Raw genomic sequence first — 19,628 nt, 5'->3', positions numbered from 1 at the left:
TTTGGTAACTTGTAGCTTGATTGTTTTTTATTTGAAGAATTTGACAATTTCCTCCTTTATTTCTTCCTCAACCTGTTATTCAGCATAAGGTTGTTTAATTTCCATGCCTTTGCGTGGGGATGAAAATTTTTGTTGAAGTTGACTTCCACCCTTATTGCCTTATGGTCTGAGAAGATAAAAGGTATAATTTCAATTCTTTGAATTTTTTGAGGTTTGATTTGTATCCTAAGATATGCTATATTTTGGAGACTGTTCCTTAGGCTGACAAGAGGAATGTATATTCCTTACCTTTGGATGGTGTATTCTGTATATATCTATTTGTCCCATTTGTTCTAGGGTTGCATTTAAGTGCCTTGTATCTTTGTTTAGTTTCTGTTCACAGGATATAACCAGTTCTGTCAGAGGATTGTTAAATTCCCCAGCTATTTTGGTGTTGTAGGGTATCATATTGGCCAGACCAATCAAGGACTGTTTCCTAAATCTGGGAGCATTTAAGTTGGGTGCATACATGTTTAGAATCGAAATGTCCCTTTGTTCTATTGTTCCCTTGACTAGTATCAAGTGACCATCTTTGTCTTTCTTAATTTTAGTTGTTTTCAATCCACTGTATTTGAAAATAAGATTTCAAATCTGTATTCCAATTTCTTTTTTTTTTCTTTTTAGAACTTTTTTTTTTATTGTTGGTGATTCATTGAGGGTACAATAAGCCAGGTTACACTGATTGCATTTGTTAGGTAAAGTCCCTCTTGCAATCATGTTTTGCCCCCAGAAGGTGTTACACACATCAAGGCCCCACCCCTCTCCCTTCTTCTATTTGCCTGAGATACTGTTTCCCAGTCCTTCACCCTGAGTCTTTTTTTATACTTCAAGGTATGTGTGTTTCTTGGAGACAGCATATATATGGCTTGTGCTTTTCTATTCAATCACCAAGCCTGTGCCTATTGAGTGGGGGAATTCAACATTAACATTTATTGAGAGAATTGATAAGTGTGGAAGAGTTGTATTCATCTTATTTTGTGAAATTCTATTGTTTAGTTTTATCCTTTGCACCATTGTGGAAACTAGGTTTTATCCTCCTCAGCTCCAGACCTCCTCAATTCTAGACCTCCTCATTGGTCCCTAAGTCTCCTGCTTCACTGTCACCCCAGAGTGATGTTTCTGGGTAGTTTCCACCAGCAAGAGGTGGCTGGAGTGCTCTCTCCCCTGTCTCACTATGAGTGACTGGCAAGGAGATATCTCTACTCTATCATCTTACTCTACCTTTTCTGCTCTGAGTATTTTTTTTTCTCATTTTCCTGGACTGATTCACTCATTATGCCCAATTTATAGATACTTTTAAAACATATTTATAGAAAATAAGGTATTAAATTTATCACTATGTATTTTGGCAAAATCACATTTTCCAAAATGTGACAGTTTAATTCTAAGACATTTAAAATGAGTTTTGATAAGCAGATTCTATGGAATCACTAACTATAAAAATTAAATGCAAAATCATCTTTTCTGCCACATTCTTGCTTATTTTTTCATAGTTATATGCAAGTTCATCAAAGTTAGTCAATATGTGGACCAAGTAGGTGAAGAAAAATCTTAACAGTCATTTCCTATTTGTTTGGGGTTGTAAAATAGACATGGCAAGACTGAAATAGAAGGCTAAAGTGAAACATAAATCTCAATACTTCTGAGAACAACAGAAACTGGTTGAAGGACAAGATCTTTTCCTCCTTATGATGCAAATCTGTCTCAGCTTTAGCAGGAGTTATGCACAAATCCAGCAGGAGGAGAGGATCTTAATATTTTATTCTATCATTGCATACCTGTGTGGATATATCTTATCAAGGTTAAATCATGGCCTCAAGGTTCTTTTAAGATCAGAATTAAATACATTCCAAACTGCAGAAATGTCTGTAGGAGATCTCTGGAATCTTTGCAAATTGTCTCTTATCTAAGATGAAATAAAATCTAAGTGTAGGAACAAACAATTAACAGACAACTTGTTATTTCTAAACTTTGGGTATAATTTATTGATGAAGTTGTGTTGATTTAGCTATTTGTGAATATTTTTGAATGGAGACTTAAGGTATAGCCATTGTTTCTTTAATCAATGCCTAAATACTGAAGAAATAACTCACTTCAGTCTAAGAGTGTCATTGCAAGACATTCTGCTTTGGTTCAGTAGAAGTAAAATGCAAAATTCTACTTATTCTGTTCTAAGTAAGAGCTTGATGTTCTCAAAAAGCTCAGGGAAGAGTTCTCACTCAAACTTTGGAGCTCAGGGGAATTTTTTTTTCTCTCTTGGTTTTCACTATATATTCAGCAAATGGGTCACTTGTGTCCAGAAAGAATTAATGTATCTCTTTACCCAAATTAACTCTAGTAGTGACTTAGAACTCTGAAAAATTCATCTCAGTGTCTTTAAAGAGCCATTAGTAAGTCAAATGAAAGCAGTTGCCAAGAAGAAAATAGAAATATATGCAATTTATTTAAGTGTTAAATATGTTTATTAGATGAGTCTCTTTGCCATGGTGGATTTAAAAATTTTTCAGCAAATAAACATTTAAACCAGGTTCTTTGTGTGTCCTCTTTGCACACTCTGAGTATAAGTCCTTTTATAAACTATGTTTTCTCTTCTTTAGGAGAGTTTCTTCTATTCTTTTTATGTTACTTACGAGGCAGGAAACTAGATTGAATCACAGAGAGAACACTGCTATCTCAAGGAACCAGTCCTAAGCATGAAGTACAGAAGGGTACCATTGTGTATACATGCGCAAATCTAGGGCTTGAAGCATATCAAACCACATGTAATTTTGGAATTTTAATAAAAATGAAAAATGTAACCTGGTAATGTGTTTTGATGCACACCAGTTTTCCCACCTCTGCACCATTTCCTCTCTTCTCTGTAAATCTATATGTTATAAACATTGGAATACATAGTTGAAATCTTTCCTTAGAGTTTTCTGACAACAGTTTAACCTACAGATTCCCCTTGCTTTGAATTCTTATTATTTTTATTATCCGTATCACTCTGAAGTAAAGTATGCATGTTAGGTATTTGATCAAATTCAGTCAGTATTAGCTGAATGAATAAATCAGAAATTTAATCTTTTTTGCCTTGCATTTGCTTGAAACTCACATCATTTGTGTTATTTATGCTTTTTTCTGCTTAAAGCTTATTTCCCTTTTCAGACTATAAACTCACTGAAGGCAGAGATTAGGTTTTATATCACATGGATATTAAGGCTTCTTGCCACTTTCAGAGTATGTGTAGAGCTACTTATTGATTATTGATGACCCCTATCATTACTTTTTTAATCATGATACATCAAGTCTTAGTTTCCCTGGGGTCCTCTAGGATTACTCAGTGCTGCTCTCTGGGGTTAGTGCTCCATCAGGTAGCAAGTGATTCAGTGCCCAGGAGCCTGGCTGATTACCTTGTTAATTTTCCATGAAAAAGCCTCACTATTTAGCATTGATTTGCTCTATATTTACTAAGACATAATGTTGCTCCTTGGAGATTGGTGGGTTATCATTTACCATTATATTATCATTTTGAAGGATATAGTATGTTAGAACTTCCATTTTTGGTAAAAATGTTTTGTTTCAATATGATTTTTTACCCCATACAACAGAGTTTATGAGTGATTTAAAGCAGACTCACAACCTTTATCTGAAGAAGCATTTTTTTTTCTCTTTTTGCATCTGCCCTTAGAAATTATGAAAGTTCAGAAATGGAAATAGGTTGTGCAATTTGCTTAAACACTGCTGCCAGGCTTGCTGCTGCAGATTTATAGAAGTATAAAGAAATAAAGGTGATTTAATGTTTCAGAAAGAGCTTCTTTGTTAAAGGGCTCAGTATTGATAAAGGCCTTTTCATATGGAACAACAGGGCCTGCTGAGTTTCTATTTTAACTTTGAAGGGAACAAAAGCAAGAAAACATTCTTTAAAGGTCCACTTGAATCTAGTCAATCAAGCGGATATTTATGGAGTGCCTCCTGTATGCTCCTGTGCTAGGTCCTGGGATAAAACTAAATCCCACACAAGCTTTGCTTGTAAGAAGTATGGGTAGTTTGAGGCAGAAGCATAAGAAGGTGGGCATCTAGTAGAGGCATCATCATGCACAAATAGCAGGAGATGCCCAGTGGCATTAATATGTAAATGGTGTGGTGTGCTTGGAGATGCTGTAAGCTGTTCAGAACTGCTGGAGCACAAAATGTGAGAAAGGCATTGCAGGGGATAAGATTGGAAAGCAAGTCTGTCCACCTACCTTAGGATAGATTTTGCATGTGATGCTGGAGGATTTGGAATTTCTTTGCTAGAGGATTTGAATCCAGTGAAGTGTTAGAAGCAGTAAAGAAACACAATCAGATTATCATTTTAGAAATTTCACCTGTTGCCATGAAATTTGTAAAGGGACATAAATAAAGGTAAAGAACTCTTTAAGAAACTCTACAGAATTTTGTGTAGGAAAGGGTATACCCACTGCACCTCCATTTTTAGAAAATTAGGAATTGCATATTGTGTTTTGGTGACATTCTTCTCCTTGAGGAGAATTTATACTTTCTCAGGAGGAAGATAAATTTAATTTTATGTTAATGGGAACCTTTCTTTATTCCACATATATCAACTATTATTTTGGTATTCATTTACTATGATATGAAATTAACTTGTAAGAACAACTTAAATTCATATAGAATATAAGCTATGATAAAATTAAAATGTTGTAATTAAATTGGCTACTGAACATTTCTTCTTGTGTATATAACTATAGAAATCTATCCCAGGACTATTTCTTCTTCTTCTTAGACTCAAAAAAATTTTTAAAATAAGTAGACTATGCCTCATTTAGAATTATAGATTATCAAGCATTCAGAAAATGTTACAAAATAATTGTCTTTTGTGAATGGTAGATCTGTGCATGACATTTTAGTACTTATACAAACTATGAAATCTGTTGTATATAATAACACCAAAGATACTATACCCATTAGGATGCTCACAGGTGGTTCATAATGTATTGTAGTCCAGAGATGATTTTAGCTTTCTAATGCAAGTTAATTAAAATTAGGAAGAAAATAGTTTCATTTTTATTTATTTTTTTAATTTTTTAAAAATTTTACACATACATGTGTTTATAGGTTTACATTTTTTTGCCTTCACAAAATTAAAAAGGTTTAAATTTTAATAACATTAACAATGTTTAAAATAAGAAAATAGTTTCTCACCTGTCATATACATTTTTAGTACATTTTAAAAATGTAAGTAGCCTAGGTAATCATTTAGAAATTTTTATGCTTATTTCAGTGCCTCTTATAAAATAATTAATGGAATGAAATTTTATTAAATGGTATCAACTTACCAGAATATAAATGCCACTCAGTTCCACCCATTTTGATGAAAAAATATTTGTCAGTAAAGCAGGGCACAACTGATGGGTTTCCATGACTTTCTATTTTGTTTCATGTCTTTCTATTTTTTTTTTCTTTTTGAGACAGAATCCCATCCTCTGTCCTGAGCAGAGTGTAATGGTGTCATAGCTCACTGCCAGCTCCACCTCGGGCTGTGGGTATCCTGGTGCCTCAGCCTCCAGAAGCTGCTGGGATTACAGGTGCTTGCCAAAGCGAGAGGCTGCGTTTTTCATTTTCTTATGAGTCGGGGTCTCACTCTCACTCAGGTAAGTCTCAAACTCCTGAGCTCAAGCAATTCTCCCTCCTCAGCCTCTCACAGTGCTGGGATTACAGGGGTGAGCCACTGTGCCGGCTGATGTCTTTCTATTTTTTTTTTTCCTTTTATTAAGTCATATACACATAGATCATGAATACATTTATGCATTAGTGGGGTATAATGTGTTACTTTTTATACAATTTGGAGTGCTTACATTAAACTAATGAATATAGCTTTTGTCTCATTTACTTGATTATTGTGTTAATACATTTATGTTCTATACTTGATAGATTTGACTTGTACCCTTGCAATATGCTCTATAGGTGTGGTCCCACCATTTACCCTCTCTCTATCAAATCTCTCACCTCCCTTCCCTTCCCACTCCATTTCTCTCCTTCATTGGACTATAGTGTGATCTATCTTTCATAAGAAAGTGTGAGTAAATATAAATTGGTTTCATAAAAGTACTGAGTGCATTGGATACTTTTTCTTCCATTCTTAAGATACTTTATTAAAAAGAATATGTTCCAGGTCCATCCATGTAAACACAAAAAAGGTAAAGTCTCCATCTTTTTTAAAGGCTGCATAATATTCCATAGCATACATGTACTACAATTTATTAATCCATTCATTGGTTGATGGGCACTTGGACTTCTATGACTTGGCAATTATGAATTGAGCTGCAATGAATAATCTGGTGCAAATATCTTTGTTGCTAAGTGATTTTTGGTCTTTTGGATATATTCCTAGTAGAGGAATTGCAGGAACAAATGGCAGGTCTATTTTTAGATCCCAAGTGTTCTCCAAACTTCTTTCCAAAAGGAGAGTATTAGCTTGCATTCCCACCAGCAGTGCAGAAGTGTTCTCTTTTCTCCACATCAACACCAACATCTGTAACTTTGGGATTTTGTTATGTGGGAAACTCTTACTGGAGTTAGATGATATCTAAAAGTGGGTTTGACTTGCATTTCTCTGATGATTAAAGATTATGAGCAGGGCAGTGCCTGTGGCTCAAAGGAGTAGAGTGCTGGCTCCATATACTGGAGGTGGCGGGTTCAAACCTAGCCCTGGCCAAAAAAAAAATTATGAGCATTTTTTCATGTGGCTGTAGACCAGTGGTTCTCAACCTTCCCAATGCTGTGGCCCTTTAATACAGTTCCTGTGGGTCATGACCTACAGGTTGAGAACCACTGCTGTAGACCATGTGCCTGTCTTTCTTCAGAGAAGCTTCTGTTCAAGTCTCTTGCTCACAATGAAATGGGATCACTTGTTCTTTTCTTATTGGTAAGTTTGAGTTCTCTGTGGATTCTGGTTATCAGACCTTTGTCAGAAACATAACCTGCAAATATCCTCTCCCATTCTGAGAGCTGTCTACTTGCTTTACTTACTGTGTTCTTGGCAGTGCAGAAGCTTTTTAGTTTGATCAGATCTTAGTAATGTATTTTTGGTATTGCTTCAATTGCCTGGGGGGTCCTCCTCATAAAGTTTTCTCCCAGGCCAATTTCTTCAAGTGTTTCCCATGCACTCTCTCCAAAAATCTTTATAGTTTTATGTCTTAAGTTTCATGTCTTTTATCCAGTGAGAGTAAATTTTTGTTAGAGGTGAAAGATGTGGGTCCAATTTCCAGTCTTCTACAAGTCTCCAGATAATTCACCCAGCACCATTTGTTAAATAGGGAGTATTTCCCTCCAATTATATTTTTGATAGCCTTATCAAAGATCAAATAACGATAAGTGTCTGGATCCATCTCTTGGTTCTCAGTTCTGTTCCATACATCTACCTCTCTATTTCTGTACCAGTACCATGCTGTTTTGATCACTATAGATTTATAGTATAGTCTGCAGTCTGGTAGCATGATTCCACCTGATTTGTTTTTATATCTGAGTAATGTCTTGGCTGTTTGAGGTTTTTTTCTGTTTCCATATAAAATGAAGTACTAGTTTTTCCAGATCTTTAAAGTATGACAGAGGTACTTTAATAGGGATTGCATTAAATCTGTAGATTGCTTGCATAGTATGGACATTTTAACAATGTTGATTCTTCCCATCCATGAGCATGTATATTTTTCCATTTGTTAACATCTTCAGCTATTTCTTTTCTCAGAGTTTCATAGTTCTGTTTATGGAGATCTTTCACATCCTTTGTCAGGTACACTCCCAGATATTTCATTTCCTTTGGCACTACTATAAAAGGAATAGAGTCCTTGACTGTTTTTTCAGCTTGACTATTGTTGGTATATATGAATGCTACTGATTTGTGAGTATTGATTTTGTCGCCTGAGATGCTGCTGTATTCCTTGATCACCTCTAAGAGTTTTGTAGTTGAGTCCCTTGAGTTTTCCAGGTATACAATCTTATCATCTGCAAAAAGTGAAAGTTTGATCTCCTCTGACCCTACATATATACCTTTGAACGCCTTCTCTTCCCTGATTGCAATAGCTAAGACTTCCATTACAATATTAAAAAGCAGTGGAGACAGTGGGCAAACTTGCCTGTTTCCTGATCTGAGTGGAAATGTCAATTTTACTCCATTTAATTTAATATTGGCTGTGGGTTTGCTATAGATGGCCTCTATCAGTTTAATAAATGTCCTTCTATACTTATTTTCTTAAGTGTTCTGATCATGAAAGGATGCTGGATATTATCAAAAGCTTTTTTCTAGATTGATTAAGAGAATCATATGTCTTTGTTTTTTATTTTGTTTATGTGCTGAATTATATTTATAGATTTATGTATAATGAACCAGCCTTGAGACACTAGGATAAAACCCATTTGATCATGGTGTATCATTTGTTCGATGTGTTGATGGATTCTGTTTGCTAGGATCTTATTGAATATTTTTGCATCAATATTCATTAGAGATATTGGTCTATAATTTTCTTTTCTCATTGAGTCTTTTCCTGATTTGGGGATCTGGGTAATATTTGCTTCATAGATTGTGTTGGGAAGTATTCCTTCTTTTTCTGTGTTTTGAAAAAGGTTAAGTAATATAGTACTACTTCCTCTTTAAAAGTTTGATAGAATTCTGATGTGAAGCCATTTGGTTCTGGACTTTTCTTTTTGGGGGAGATTTTGTATAGTTGATGTTATTTCATAACTTGATATAGGCCTGTTCAACATTTCCACTTATTCTTGGCTAAGTCTAGGAAGGTGGTGTGCTCCCAAGTATTAGTCTGTTTCCTTCAGATTTTTATCTTTATGAGAATAGAGATTTTTATAGTATTCATTAAGGATTTTTTGAATTTCTGAGGAGTCTGTGGTTATCTCATCTCTGAAATTTCTAATTGATGAAATTAGAGATTTTACTCTTTTATTTCTGGTTAGGTTAGCCAAAGGTTTATCTATTTTATTGACCTTTTCAAAAAACCAACTTTTTGATTCATTTATCTGTTGTATAATTCTTTTGTTTTCAATTTCATTTAATTCTCCTCTAACTTTGGTTCTTTTCTTCTGCTGATTTTGTGATTGGAATGTTCTTTTTCCAGTTGCTTGAGATGTCCCATTAAGTGGTTGACTTCCTCTCTTTCCATTGTCTTGAGAAAGGCTTGCAATGCTATAACTCTCTTAGGACTGCCTTTGACGTATGCTACAGGTTCTGATTGTTTGTGTCTTCGTTATCATTTTTTCCCCAAAATTTGGTAATTTCTTTCTTAATCTCATCTATGACCCAGCTATCATTCAGCATAGAATCATTTAGTTTCCATGTCTTTGTGTGAGTTTGCAGATTCCTATTGTTACTGAGTTCAACTTTTATTCCATGATGGTCCAAGAAGATACAAGGAATAATTCCTATTCTTTTAAATTTGCTGAGGTTACATTTGTGACCTAAGATGTGATCAATTTTGGAGGATGTTCCATGGGCTGATGAGAAGAAAGTGTATTCAGTTTTGTTAGGATGAAATGTTCTATAGATGTCTGTTAAATCCATTGTTGAATGGTTAAGTTTAAGTCTAAAATTTCTTTCCTTAGTTTGTTATTGGAGGATCTATCCAACACTTCCAAAAGGGGCGTTAAAATCTCCAACTATTATGGTGCTGGAGGAAGTCAAGTTGCTCATGTCATTTATAGTCTCTCTTATTAATTGAGGAGCATTCTGGTTGGGTGCATTAATGTTAATAATTGAAATCTCATCATATTGAGTGTTACCCTTAACAAATATGAAGTGACCATCCTTATCTTTCCTTACTTTTGTTGGTTTAAAGCCTATTGTATCTGCAAATAGAATCGCAACAACCCGCTGTTTTCTGATTTCCATTTCCCTGAATTATAGATGACCCTTCCTTCTTCCTGAGTCTATATTTATCTTTTAAGGTAAGATGAGATTCTTATATGCAGCAGATATCTGGCCTGAGTTTTTTATCCAGTCAGCCAACCTGTGACTATTTAGAGGACAATTTAAGCCGTTCATGGTAATTGAGAGTATTGATAAGCCTGGTAGAATTTTGGGTGTCGAGTTTTTTGACAGTCCAGTGCACATTTTTTTTTTTTTTTTTTTTTATTGTTGGGGATTCATTGAGGGTACAATAAGCCAGTTACACTGATTGCAATTGTTAGGTAAAGTCCCTCTTGCAATCATGTTTTGCCCCCATAAAGTGTGACACACACTAAGGCCCCACCCCCCCTCCCTCCATCCCTCTTTCTGCTCCCCCCCCATAACCTTAATTGTCCTCATATCAAGATTGAGTACATAGGATTCATGCTTCTCCATTCTTGTGATGCTTTACTAAGAATAATGTCTTCCACTTCCATCCAGGTTAATACGAAGGATGTAAAGTCTCCATTTTTTTTAATGGCTGAATAGTATTCCATGGTATACATATACCACAGCTTGTTAATCCATTCCTGGGTTGGTGGGCATTTAGGCTCTTTCCACATTTTGGCGATTGTAAATTGAGCTGCAATAAACAGTCTAGTACAAGTGTCCTTATGATAAAAGGATTTTTTTCCAGTGCACATTTTTAATCCTTTTACCACTGTGGAAGTTGGGATTTGATCAAAATTTCTGAGTGAGTTTACTTTGGTGGCAAAGCATTGTTCTGGCTATTGTGGAGGATGGGTCTGAGAATATCCTGAAGTGCTGGTTTAGTTATGGCAAATTTCTCCAACATGTGAATGTCATTAAAGTATTTAATTTCTCTATCATAAGTGGAACTCAGTTTAGCTGGATACAGAATCCTGGGTTGAAAATTGTTTTATGTTAGGAGGTTGAAGGTAGATGACTATCCTCTTTTGGCTTGGAAAGTTTCAGCAGTCATTCTAATATTCTTCCTCTTGCAGGTTATGATTATCTTACATCTGGCTGCTTGCAGTATTTTCTCCTTCATATTAACTTTGGTGAAGTTAATTATAATGTGTCTGGGAGATGCTTTATTTGGATTGGGTCATGTTGGGGTTCTGAAACTGTCTGTTATCTAAATTTCAGAATCTCTTGCCAGGTTTGGGAAGTTCTCCTTGATCATCTATTGTAGCAGAGCATCTGGGCCTTTGGGAGCAACCTCATCACCTTCAGGGATTCCTATAACACGAATGTTTGCTTTTTTGAATTATCCCATAGCTCTCTGAGAGAATGATCCAGTTTTACTCTCCACTTCTCTTCCTCTTTGAGCATTTTGGAGCATTCAGAAGCTTTGTCTTCAATATCAGAATCCTTTCTTCTGCCTGCTCCATTCTGTTACTGAGGGATTCTACCATATTTCTCATATCTTGGAGGGCTGCAAATTCTTTTCTCAACATGTCAAAATCTTTGGTGAGTTTGTCTTTAAATTCATTGAATTCTTGAGGCAATTTTTGAATTATTCCTAGAATTTCTAATTCCAACTTTACTTCCATTCTGTTAATCTTATTTGCCATCCAGATTCTAAACTCGATTTCTGACATCTCAGACATTTGTTTATGAATGGGATCCTCTGGTGTGTCCGATTTTTTTGTTTCTTGGGGGAGTTGATCTGCTCTGATTATTCATGTTGCCAGATTTTTCCGACTGATTCTACCCCATGATTGTATTTCCCCTTTTGGCTAGATGAGCAGGTAAGGTGAAATTGGATTTGGGGCTCCTGGTGTTGTTATTACCCAGCCCTTTGCCAAAGAGCTGAGACTGGTAACTGCAGTTTTTCCCCTACAGCTTTGCAAAGGACTCATGCAGTACTACAGCCTGAAACTCTGGGGATCTGCTTGGTGTGGTGGGGCTAGGTGGCTCTGTCTTGTATTCAGCTGATCTCTGCCCAATCCTAGTGAATCAGTGACTCTGGTTTTAAGTCTCAGCTGTGGAGAAATACAAGCAACTAACACATCCTGCCCACCATGGGCAACAGCTGGAAGAGGAAAATCAAACCTTCCCACTACAACAGAACCAGGGTGCCACCTGGAGGGTTCTTGAGTGATTTGCCCAGGTCAAGAGTTCTAAATCAATTGTCCCAGTCAGCACCAACTCTCTAGTAGGAGAATTCAAAAGATCTCCAGCAAGTAGACAGCAGGGGTCTATTGGCAGCTCAAGTGTGGCTCACCCCAGTATTCTGTGGAGTCAGAAAGGCCCACCCAGTAGAAGAGTTGGACCGGGGAGCTGATGCCCCTTTCCCCACCTTGCACCTCCGTCACTGCCAGTATCTGGTAACACCAGTCTCTGGTAACCCCACTACCAGTCTCTGTGGCCCAGTTCTGTCCAATAAGCAAATGTGCCAGGGCTTTGCACCTGGAACAGTCAAAGGGAAGTCAATGCCTCCTTGGCTGGACCACCACCTTCTGGCAACCAGCCAGCAGGGGAAGCTGAAGCCTTCCTGCCTCAGGTACTCAATGGCAACAGGGGAATGTTCCACCTGAGCTGTCCAAACATGAGGATAACAAAACAGCAAATGTTTTTGTCCCTTAACCACCACATCTTTTCCTCAGCCAATCTGCAGCTCTGGTATGTCTATAGGGCAAGTCTGACAGTCCTCAGAATTGGAGAGGTGTCTCTCCAAAATTAGAGCTTGGAGGGATTGCTCTACTATCACTGAAGCTTCATGGGAGGTGTCTCTGCATGGCTTGAGGTGGCTCCCATGGCTCCAGCATGGTGACAGCAGCCGTCAGGACACACGAGTTGTGTGCAGTGGTTGCGGTGGGGCAGTGCAGGTCATGCATGGCTTGTAAGCCTCTGCCTGCTACTGATTTGCACATTTGCAGAGCAAAGCCCGACAGCCTCCTTTCTTTGTCTGTCTGTACTACTATTGGGCTCACTGTTACAGCACAATTTCACTATCACAGCCCTTGCAATGCACGGTTCTAGCAATAAAATGCAGACACTCTGGTCTCTGGTCTCTGTTAGGCTTCTGGGCCACCAGGTGAGGGGGGAAAGGTGGACTGGGAATTTAAGATGGTGGGGAAAATATTTGTTCCCCTTTTATGCCTGACAAGAGAATGCCCAGGCTTACAGTAGGATCTCCCTGGAGAAGTAGTCCCTGCTTCCAGCAACTCTATCCCTTGGGGTTAGACAAGATGTCCTCAGTTCACCACTTATAGAGATCCCACAGTGAGTCAAAAAACAAAAAAACCAAACTACTCTCTTGGGAGAGGGGACAGACACTGTTTTTCTTTGGGATGAGTTTTGTATCTGTAATTTGCTTCCTTAGAGTCACACCTTGCCTCAGCTGAGGTGACGTTTAGTTATCCCTCTTCTCTTTCAGCTCAGCTCCCCATCTTCAGCTTTACTGGGTACTTCCTGGTCATTATCCTTCCTTCTGGATGGGAGCTTCTGTGAAAAGCTGGCTCCAGTCGTCCATCTTCCTGAAATGACATGTCTTTCTATTTTAAAACTCATCAAGGACTTATCTGAGTATTGTGGGCAGTTTTTAAACCCGTGATGACATGAGAAAATAAATGTAGTAATTAATAGCAAATACTTCCACAAGACTTAAACTCTGTGACTGGCACATGTCAAGTCTTTACCAGTATTAACTCATTTGAATCCACTGGTATGTCATCCCAGAAGTTATGTTCTTGTGCATAGGGTTCACGTCCTAGTAGTTTTCAATGCCCATAATAGAGTCAAGGAAAGGCTCGGTAATAATACCAAGGAATAATTCCAAAGACTCTTCAACTCTGCAGGTATTTGTGGTTCTTCCAGGGAGGAAAATTGAATCCCACCCATTCACCCCACTCTACCACTACTACCAACTGCTAAGTGATGCAGAAGGGTTTATATACTAGGCCTCCCAGGACTCCAGCTCTCTAGGTTACCCTTTTTGCCCAGTGATTGATCTTCATTGTTCCCAAACACTCTACTAGGCATGCTGGGCCCTGAGGGTCTTTCAGCATGAAATATGCCCTTCAGAAATCAATTCTACCCTTAGCTCAGACTTAAACCAGCAACATCAGTCTATGGTCTGATTATTTTAGGTCTCTCATAACCATATCTTGCTATCAGACTGTAGTAAGGATTATCTAATAAACTCTAAAAAATTTGCATGGTTTCAATTTTTAGAGAGTAGGAAATTGGGCCTTAATACTTTCTATTCTAAAAGATCGTTGGGTCCCACCAGTTGATCTTATTTTGCCTATTAATAATTTCTAAGTATAAGAATGACAGTTGGTAGCATCCCTCAAAGACACCCTAATTCAGAACAGTAGGTATGTTTTCACTATATTTGTATAAATATATGAACTCCTTAAGTTAACATTCCCAGGATAAAGAACAAAACTTTTGTTATTGAAAACAATCAAAACAAACAAACAAACAACAACAAAAAAAATCAAAACAAACTATGTTGCACAATGTTACTTCAACTCAAATGAAACCACAGGCAAAAATAAACCAAACCAAACATTTTATATTACATCAAGTTATATACTTATATATGAATTTCTTGGGTTATCCATCTTTTTGCCTTAAAGATATTCTATGTCCTCCTGAGCTGGATTTGAACTTCAAAGTCCAAAGTTCCAATTAGAACAAATGATTTCCCTTGTAAATGATACTTTGCCCCATACTACTTAGGAATTAGGAGCAAGCCTTCTTTAAAACCTCCTTAAGCCCTGATATACCCCCATTCTCATTTCTCTTTTTATAGAGAAAGATAGCAGTAATAGAGAGGGAGAAAGAAGGCAAGATGTATGAGTGTGTGTATGTGTTTTTCTTAATCCTTGACTCAGAATGCAGAAGCCACAAAGATTATAGAGCAATTCTGAGAGGTAAGGAGGCAATTTTCAAGGTAAAAGTGTTGCACGAAGTGATTTCATTTACATTAGTTTGTTAAAGTAAAGGTTTCTATATCCCTAAAAAGGCATCATTTGACACATGAAATGAAAGCTAGGGGTCTAGATTTTTAGATTCAGCTGTTCAAGCAGCCTCAGATCAAGATTCCTATTTTTCCCTCTCTCTGACTTAAGGACCCATCTGATTAGGTTCTCAGAATTCTGGGCACTTCTCTCTCTCCCTCTCTCCTAAGCTCATTTTCCCCTTAACTTATTATTAAATATAATTTATCTCACATTTATCAACTTTGAATATTTTATCTAATGCCTTTTTCTCAAATTGTGAGCAGTTTAGAAAGGGAAATTTATACTACAGAGAAAGTATAAATGTGTAGTATGTGTGTTTTGACTTATTATAAATACTTTCCTACTATAAATTTTCTCTATCTCTCTCTCATACACACCCTCAAACACACGCACATACACAACTATCTATCAACCCTCAAATAACGTCTCTAAAACATATCTGAACTGGATATGGAGTCATTAAAATAATTGTGGTGAGAATCTCCTGCTAGCTGAGAGTTTCCTTTGAAGAGAAGGGAGAGCCGAAGGGAACAGATGTACACACAGGCGTCACTCCATGAGGATGCTGTAAGAGTGTGAGTCTGTAACACTTCTCTCGGCAGCATTGACATGGAGGGAGAAAGATGACAACAGCAGGTTTTATTTTTCCCAGGTGCTATTTACCTCTTAATACCATTGTCCTGAATCTTTTCCTAATAAACTTTCCTTTAAATGCCTTCATAGTTATTCTCACCATAAAAATCACCTATTTTACCCACAAAGAAATTCACTTTGCAGAAAAATAAACAAGGATAAAAGGTGCTTTTTGGCTATTTATTGACCACTTCAGGAACTTTCCTAATCCCTGGGGATATGGAATTTAACAAGTTCAGGAATTTACATTTGTGGAGTAGAAGAAGGGATCAACCTTAACAAAGTACTTAAACAATTAAGTACAGTTATCAAAACCACTTATGAAAGAGAAATTTGGATCCATGAGAACAACCAAAAGCAAGGAGTGGGAAAGGCTATCACTGAAGAAGTGATAGTTAATCTTAAATCTGAAGTATAAAATAGGCAGATGAAGAATACTGTGGAGTGGGGTTTCTAGCCTAGGAAATGGGGCTTAGAATTTGGGAAAAGCTAAAACTGTCAGACGAAACACAATGCAAAAGAGAGAGTGGTAAGAAATCAAGCTGGCATCAAGTAGGCGTTCAGAGGCCAGGTGGAGGGGGCGTCATAGGTCATGTATAGGGCTTTATCCTAAATGTAATGGGATACTAATGAAGTTTTAAGGAGAGTGACATGATCAGACTTGCTTTTTGTCTTTACTCTGCAGAATGGATTGGCCAAGAATAAATGCCAGATGCCACTATAGTTAGGAGACTGTTTCTGTCGTGTGGGTGAACGATAATGCTGTCCTTACAGGATGGTAATGAAGTCTAATGGAGAGTCTTTCTCTTACTATTTCCTAATTTCATCCATTCAAGAGACTATTTCATGGCATCAAATTTGAAATATCATGTAGGATTTTTAGCTCAGAAAGAAAGAGCAGATAGATTTCATTGCTATTCTTTAAGGAATTGAGAGGAGACAAGTGGAAAAGAGACTTATTTGGGGGTAGGTTACATAGCTATTTCAACGTTGCTGGAAGATCTTCAGATGAATATAATCATTCCTAAGATATGTTTAAAGTTATAATTTTCTGTGAAGGAAAGTTGATTAGGAATATATTTCTATCAGACCTCATGTTTATTACTTTCACATCACATTTTAATCATTAGTTATTTAGCTGCTTGATAACTGGTAACTTTTAACTTAAAGCAAATTATTATAATTCTGACATCTCAGGTATAAGTGAATAGACATTGTGATTCTGTAGCTCAGTCCATTACTATGGAAAGCTGTTTGCCCCGTGAAGTAATACAAGTCTTATGAGCAGGCAATTTTGAAGCTCATTGCATGGAGTAAAGGATTTTTAAAGGTATTTAGACTTACACCTGAGACTTTAGAAAATTCTATCTCAAGAAGATCAGACAAACCTAGGTATTTTGTAATGATGAGGATTTTTTTTAATACAGTTGTTCACTACATAATGATGTTTTAAATTATAACAGACCAAAGATACAACTCTGGTTCATACCCTCTTTTCCCGAAAATAAGACATCCTCTGAAAATAAAACCTACTTACAGGAAAGATAAGATGTCCCCTGAAAATAAGACCTAGCGCATCTTTGGGAGCACACCTTAAAATAAGACACTGTCTTATTTTTGGGGAAACGGGGTAGATTATAATACCGTATTTTGGTTACATCTTTTTTATGTTTGGCTATTAGATACCCAAATACTTAGCATTGTGTTGCAGTTGTCTACAGTATTCAGTATTAATATATGACATATTATATAGGTTTATAGCCTACCCCGTTTTCCCGAAAATAAGACATCCTCCAAAAATAACACCTACTTACAGGAAAGATAAGACATCCCCTGAAAATAAGACCTAGCGTATCTTTGGGAGCACACCTTAAAATAAGACACTGTCTTATTTTCGGGGAAACAGAGTAGGAGCAATATGCTCTCCCATGTAGCCTAGGTGTACAGAAGGCTATGCCATCTAGGTTCGTGTAAGTACACTACTGATGTTTGCTCAAAGAGGAAATCACCTACTGATATGATTCAAAGTTAGCTCTTAAGGACCTTTCCCCCTCCTTAAGAGGATAGCACATCCATATGCATGTATATGGCTGTATCTTCACCCACCCAAATGAGAAGGAAAAAAAAGAAGAGGATATATTTTTAAAAGTATTTTCTGATGACAAATGTTCCACATTACTAACTGATTCTTCAAAATTTGTTTTATTTCTTCCTTTAATTTCTTTTACAGTTATATCTAGAGACTTTCTTGGAATCAGGTTCCTTTTCTTTTTGTCAAGCATATGTCATAGTTTTTCTTGTTTACTTCTCATTGTTTTGAGTAAAAGGCCCATATCATCTGGTTACCCATGTTTAGTGATGTCAAGATAGAGCAGATGGTGTGACCGCCATCCAGTGCCTCTCATCCTTTCTTTGAATCATTTTAACATCTACTGATGACTAGTGACTAGATCCAGGACTTCAATTGCAAATTGTTAATTTTCTAATTCTCGCTTCCTTTCTTCATTTATATCCACAAAGAAATTACCCTCAATAATAATTTGTTTACTATAAAAGATAGTTTATGCAGGGCAAGTCTGATTCTTTCCTTTTATCTGTCACTTTTTATGATGATGGATGGTACCTGAACAATCTCTAATGGTGGCCAAAGAGTTTTTCTACTTTTCTAATTTCATCACGAATGAATGTATTTTCATGCTTGAGGTTGTTGATAATCTAATTGCTAATCTTTGGCGTCAGTAGGAGTTGGTTTCTGTGTCCCTTTCATATAACCTCATTTATAGTGGATGTCTTCCTTCCTTTCTGGCACAAAGAAAAATGATCCTATTTGCATGCATTTCTTATCCTAGAAGTAGAAGTTGCTATTTTTCCTTATAGCCCTGGTACCATATAGAGGAAATTTGTATCAAATTTTAAACATTTTGTTAGACATTAATAGGACTTAAAAAGTTTTAGTTCTATAAATATTTCAGAATTAGCACCTTTGCCTATAAAACTTTCTTAATTTTTGAAAATTTTGTAAAGATATAGTTTAAGAATATTTCTAAAGTTCTTTCATATTGTCATGTTGTTTTCAAAAGGTTACACCAATTTATTCTTCTACACAGAATATTTATAAGCAAAGTTATCTTACATTTTCTACTTGCTATTATCCTTAACAAATTAAAAGGCAAAAGAAGGAAAGGAAATCTTATTTTACTTTGCCTTTCTTTAATCATTAATGGGAATGAACTTTTTTCTTTTGTAATTTCGGAGCTAGTTGAGCTAATTGTTCTCCTTGGCTCACGAAATAGTCATATTATGCATACATACAAGACTCTGCTATTTCTCTGTTTATCTATCCATCATCCATTTATCTCTTATCTATATTTATCCATCAATCATATATGTACTTATGTATCTATTTTCATGCATTTCCATACTTTACTTTCATTGTCCTAGTGTCGTATGTAATAATTTTATTTGTATATGTATTTTATGTTAATAACACTGCTAGGTATCATATTCTATTTCTTATTTTATAGGAAAACATTATGTATAAGATCTATCCATGTTATTTGTAGAGCAAATCTTTCACTCTAACTACTGCAAAATCCTCAATGGCATGCTACGTTTGGGAGGGTGCCTTCTCTTTTCCACCAATCATACTAAAGGATGACCTTGAACATATTCCCAGATAGACTTTTGTGAAAATTTCTTTGCAGTTCTGAATGTGTGGCTACAACTAAATAGGTATCATATTTCTTTCTATAAGCAATACAACAGTGTTTCTATATGCCCACATTCGCATCAACACTTGGTGTTCTGATTTGCTAATGTAAAACATATTGTCTCTTTGCTTTAATTTATACTCTTTGAAATATCAATGATTTTTAGCATCTTATAATACATTTGATAGTTTCATGTGTTCATGTGTGCATTTTTAATTGCCTGTTCATCTCTGTTGTGTATTTTATCTATTGGTCTTTTTTTTTTTTTTTTTTTTTTTTTCTATTGGTCTTTTTTAATATCATTATTATGTTTTCTAATTCTCTGGCTCTATCACAATCAATTTAGGGGTTATTGTTTATATATTCTCTTTT

Source organism: Nycticebus coucang, chromosome 11, assembly GCF_027406575.1.
Source record: "Nycticebus coucang isolate mNycCou1 chromosome 11, mNycCou1.pri, whole genome shotgun sequence".
In the NCBI taxonomy this organism is placed as follows: domain Eukaryota; kingdom Metazoa; phylum Chordata; class Mammalia; order Primates; family Lorisidae; genus Nycticebus; species Nycticebus coucang.
Note: the sequence above shows the minus strand (reverse complement) of the source record.